Source organism: Hydra vulgaris, chromosome 01, assembly GCF_038396675.1.
Source record: "Hydra vulgaris chromosome 01, alternate assembly HydraT2T_AEP".
Taxonomy (NCBI): domain Eukaryota; kingdom Metazoa; phylum Cnidaria; class Hydrozoa; order Anthoathecata; family Hydridae; genus Hydra; species Hydra vulgaris.
This window is the reverse complement of record NC_088920.1, coordinates 7,296,084-7,302,500: the sequence shown is the minus strand read 5'-3', so window position 1 is coordinate 7,302,500 and position 6,417 is coordinate 7,296,084.

Here is a 6,417-nt window from a genome sequence, read left to right as displayed (position 1 = left end):
AAAATTATTTTTATATAAGTTTCGGTTCGAGTGCTATTTTGTTTACAACGATAAAAAACATATATAAAATAGTGACTCCCCGTTAAAGTTGTATAAAAAAGAAAAAAAATAAAGTTGAATCGGCATATAATTTTATCAATTTGAATAGAGGAGAGTTTTATGTTTGAATTTATTTATTTATTTTTTTTTCAGTCATATCCGTTAAGTTTGAATTTGATAACTTCGATCAGCGTGCGGTATGATATGGTGCGCGGTTTGACCCGGTTTTACTCTACTTAAGTAAAAAATAATAATCTCAACCATAAAAAAAAACAGTAATAAATTTTTTTTTATCTCTAAAAAAGTTTGCGATACTATTTTTTAAAATAACTTTTGCTCTTGAAATACCAAAATAAAGCTCTGCGGGGAATAGCTTTAGAAAAACGCCCTCTTCTTAACAAAAAGCCATATCTCGTCTTAAGCGTCTAAAAACGTATCCTATAAAGCAACTTCACCAAGTACTATCGTAATTTAAATAGCATGACAGCTGCTTCTGTATTATCTCATATAACTCATGGAATTAGCAGTAGATAAACATAAAATATTGAGCATGTAATAAATTTTTGATGATCTTGTTTCATTCTGACGTAATTACAAAATATTGAGTAATAAAAAATTATAACTTTAAGTAGTACCTGTTTTAGTCATTGGTTTTTCACTAAGCATGAAGATTGAAGTTAATCTTTTATAATCTTCTGAATATTAGAAAAAACACAATAACCACTCATTGAACACAAAAGTCTGCAAGGCGTTTATACACCATTTTAGGTTTGTATAATTTTTTGGTTGATGACGTTTATAATGACTTCATGAGTCCGAAGAACGTCTTTTAGATGTCTTAAGAACGTTCTGTGCCTAATAGGTAAATTTACTAAATGAAGTAAATTTTTCAGTCGCTTTGGTAATCTAAAAAATACTGGAAAGTGCAAAGACGTACAGTATAAGACTTTACTTGGGTAACTTAAGTAGTTATAAATTACGAAAATAAAATATAAACTTATTATTATTATTAAAATAAAAGATAATTCTAAAATGTCAGTTACGCTTGTAAAATTAAAAAAAATGCTGAAGGAAATGTTTTTAGAATATAGAAAAGAAATGAAAACAATGCAAACAACATCAACAAATATTTATAAATATCTTTAGCGAAAACACAAAAATAATTAACGAGAGACTTAACAAAGTAGAAGAAAACTCTAAAGAAAATGTTTTATAAAAGTATTATTTTTAACATGTGAGTTATGAGAGTCTAATTATAATTAGTTATAGTTGATTTTTAAGATCCATAAAAACTGAGTTCACGGCTTTTTAAGAAATTAAAAATTTAAAGACATTTTTTACGGAATTTTTAATTTGCATCAAAATAATTTGCCTCTTGAACAGTCTTGATAAAATCATTGTATTGTTATCTTTACCATCGTTATTATCTTTTATTTTCAATACTTTCTTTTTTATTGTCATTACCTTTTTTTTAACAAAACTCACTTATTATGTTTCTTGCAAACTACCAGACCAGAAGCTTTTATAAGAAATGTTTATCAGAATGGTAAACTTGATAAAAATTTTAATTTGATGAAGTTCCAGTAGCAATCATATCAAATGAAACAAAGCATGATCGCAATGTTACATTTACAAACAACAACCGGCTTATTAGCATGTTCAAGGTATAGCTCCATCAGTTTCCACTTTCCATTTCTGAAGTGTTGGATGTGCTGGTTAGTTCCAATCTGAGTTTATCTTTTGGCCCAAATATTTATTATATCAATATATTGTCGAATATTTTAAAGAAAAAAAATTATGACTGATTTAGCAGAGAAAATATTATGGGAAACTTCACTCTTGTATTATATAATACTCCCGTATTATACTCAATGCATTCGTCGTAAAATTCGTCATGAAATGCAATGATCAAGATTGTATTAAGACAAAAAAAGTATATTTTTGTAAAAATTTATTCAAAAATATTTTCTGCTTTCATTTGCTCCAATAATAAGGATTGACCATAAGTAACTTTTTCTTTGTTCTACATTTGTCTTAAAGCATATTTTTGATGTTTTTTTAACTGTTTTTACATAGTCATAAAATACATTGTTTGGCCAGTTAAAGAAGGCTTTTGTTTATCTTATTGTTAGCATCTTTTTAGAACCCAGTCTACTTACTAGTGCACACTGTTTGTAAACAAAGACTAGTTTAAGAATAATATTTATTAAAAGGTTGTTGATTTATCCTTGGTATTTGCAAATGTCTGGTGCTAATTGTTCCATTTTCGGTTGTGGTACATCTCGAAGAAATAAAGGTGTTTCACTTTGTAAGATACCATTTACCGATGATGATTTCAACAAAAAATGGAGAAAAAAACTTTACACATTATAACAAAAGATAGAATAATTGACAAAAATCTAAAGATCCAAATAAAAAAAAATATTGTTTATTTGCGAAAAGCATTACGCTATTCTATCACGCTACATTAGCTAACATGTTAATTGTCAATCCAATTAAAACTACTCTCAAGCCTGGTTCACTACCTACATTAAATCTTCCAGTTAAAAACTTTTCATTGCAATGCTCTTCTTCATGTTTGCTTATTCCCAAAGCACGAGGATCAGCTTCTTCTATATCTCTAAAGAGATCAACTTTTCCTTCTATATCAGATGAAGCAGTTAATGGTTAGTCATAAAAGTCTATTAAGGAATTGGTTAAACGTATTAGCTTTTAAAAACTTGACTGGGATATAAATGCTGGTGAAACTTTAAAATTGACTAAGATAGATGATGGTACCGAAGTACGAAATTTACATTGATGAAAGCCTCTCATTTACTATTCGTTTATTTTTATGGCTTCTACAAGATAATCATGAAATATACTTGCATTTAAAAAGATCAATGTTTAATACAACTATTTCTAACCTTATTTCAATTTTGCTGTCATATATGGAATGCCCTGGTATTACAAATAAATCAGTTAGTTCTTATGAATATTTTATTCATGTTGTACTTAAAAAGTTTGATTTATTTGATAGTTATTCTTTACCTTTAAATCAAACAGAACATATCCAATTCCTTTCATGCAAAGTTATTATTACTAAGGATGAAATTTGTAAGATATGCCAATGTCTTCAGTCTCAAGAAAAAATATATTTTTGAAAAAATAGTGATGAATTACTTATTCCAGTTAAACTTAGAGCTCCAATTTCTAAAACTACACCAGAACGTGTAAAATTAACCCTGCAAAATTATCGTTTAGAAAATAAATTGCTAAAAGAGAACATAAAAGAAATGCAAAAGGAATTTAGTAAATCCTCTCATCTTATCAGTGATGATCTACACAAAGACTTGGTTTCAATCATATCAAAAACTTATAGGACAGTCACTCCATTTATAAAGCTATTTTAGGATGAGCAGCAAAAGTACATAAATACTTCAAAACATGGAATTCGTTATCACCCAATGGTTATTCGATATTGTTTAGGTCTTATTGCAGCTCTGAGGAAATTTGTTTTAATAAAAAAACAGATTTTGGATTGGTTATTTTACCAAATCAAAGGCGTTTAAGAGACTACAAAAACTATATCCGACCACAAAGAGATTTAACCATGAAATTGCCAATGAATTAAGTTTAAAGGTAAAGGATTTTTCTGAGCAAGAACGGTTTATTACTCTTTTATTTGATGAAATGAAAATTCAGGAAAATTTGGTTTGGGATAAGTATTCTTGTGATCTTATGGATTTGTTGATCTTGGTGACACAAATATTAACTATGCAACTCTTAACAAAGTTGATAAAATTGCAACGCATATCCTTGCTTTTTTTTGTGAGAGGTATTGTAAACCTTTTAAATATAGTTTTGCAAACTTTGCTACTACAAACATCCAAGTTATTCAATTATTCACCTTATTTTCATAGGTTGTCACTATTTTATAGCTTTCATGCAATTTTATAGTGATTGCTACAACAAGTGATGGTGCCTCATGCAATCACAAATTTTTTAGCATGCAATTTCATATGACAGAAGTACAAGGTATTAACACAAACGTTAAATTTATCTATCGCATCAAAACTAAAGATGCTGATGATGATCGTTATATATATTTTATAGCTGATCCTCCACAATTGATAAAGACTGCTCGAAATTGCCTTTTTTATTCTGCATCAGGTAAAGAAAGATATATGTGGAATACTGATAATTACATTTTGTGGAACCATATATCTGAAACATTTTATGAAGATCTAAGCTGTGGCCTTCACACTTGCCCAAATCTCTTCTTAGAACCTAGGTTAGGCCGATTTTCCAAAATGAATGTAAGTTTAGCAGCTCAAGTACTTAGTCCATCTGTTAGCACTGCTTTAAAGGCATTTGGTCCTGCTGAAGCTTCTAGAACTACTGAATACTGTCAGATGTTAAATACTTTTTTTGATTGTGTAAATGTGAAAAGTATTACAGATTGCACTAGAAATCAAAATCAATTTTCCAAGCCATTTTATTTGATGAACGATGAAAAGCCAATATGGTTGACTGAAATCTTTTTAAAATATTTTGAAGATTAGAAATTGTCTTTAGATCAAAGACCTAGAAACTTTACTGAGGCTGATCGTGGGATTATGTTTTTTTCTTGGAAAACATACAAAGGGATCAATATAACTTTTCACACGTTAATAATTTAATTAAATACCTTTTAAATATGGGTGTCCAATATATTTTAACTAATGTCGAGATTCATTAGAAAATTATTTTGGCCAACAACAAGCCATTGTAAGAAGAATGACCCATCCTTTACATGATATTCATGAAACCCATCCTTTACATGATATTAGGTATAAAACAATACGATAAGAAACCAATGTACTTTCAAACCAATTATAGGAACTAATAGTCTTGATAATAAACCTGAACCAAAGACCTTTACCAAAGAGAAATTACCAAGCCGAAGTTCGAACAAAAAATGAACTCATCAAAAGAAGAAAATTAAAAACGGCTATTTTCATAGCCACAAACCATATAAAAGCATTACTTGTTTAAAATAATTGTGTGTGTCTATATATATATATATATATATATATATATATATATATATATATATATATATATATTTATTTATTTAAAAAAATTTGTCCTTAGTATTTGCAAGAAGGGTTCTCAAGTCTTGAATACTATTTTTTAGTATTCAAGACTTCAGAATACTTCTTGAAAATAGTGAGATGAAAAGATTAGGTAAATTGTTAACCTTTAAAATTCTCTAGGAGGCTGAAAAGTGACTCTTAAGTTGAAGTTGTGTAACAAAGAAAGAAGAGGCTAAAATAAAAATCTTAACATTATTTATTTTAAAATTATTTTAATAAAACAATTTTAATAAAATAGTAAAAATGAATAACTATTAAACAAGTTTTAATTATATGACATTTGATACTTAAAATAAAAACTTACTTAATTTCATTTAGTTCCCACTTTTTTAATCATTGCATCTCTCCATCATGCTGCAATATAGTTCCTATGCAAGAATATGTTTTTAATGACATTCGTGGCTATGAAAATAACCTTTTCTAATGTCTAGTTTTATCTAAACTATTGAGTGGAGTTCAAAGTTCTTTTCTTGATTTTTTTTCTTAATGAATTTGTTCTTTTGTTCTTAGACTTGATTTTATGCAAGTTGACAAGGTTCTTTTGAATAGGAAAATGAGCGAACACGAATTTAAAGAGTTAAAAGATGGTCTAGAAGATTGACAGACATTTCTTTATATACTTTGGTAGAAGAAACATTGCAAATTTTTGAGAAGTGAGATAAAACCCCAACATCTTGAAGTAACTCTGCAGTCATCTTGCTGCAGTCAATATTTTTACTTAAAAATTTTGTTGATTTTCTGAATGCTATTTCTGCTATTTTAAATAATGACAAAGCATCAGAAGAAATACACCAAAGACCCTCTCGATTTTTTAAACTAGTAAGTTTTTTATTAATATCATGATTATACTTATCAAAATAATTAAAATCATTTACAACAAGTTTTCCATCCAACACAATTGAGAGTGTTTCTTGACAAATTCTGTTTTGCCAAATTTTTGAATAACGTATCCTTCAATAAAAAGTATTAAATACATACCCACTCAAATATTCAATTAAATCTTTTTTTATCTGTAATCTCAATTTCATCATCAATAACTTAAGCTGAAATGGCATTTTTAGTTTTAGTCAAGTGAGCCAAAATGTGATTTGCAAGGTCATATCCTACAAGAGTTGAGGTTTTTTTCTTTTTAAATTTTTCATTAAACCTTTCTGACCAGCAACTTTGTAAAATTGTGGATAAAAAACTTCCGCATCACCATTAAAATTTTCAATTACTTCCTTTATTAGATCAAATGAATGCTTTGCATCATCTTCAGAAT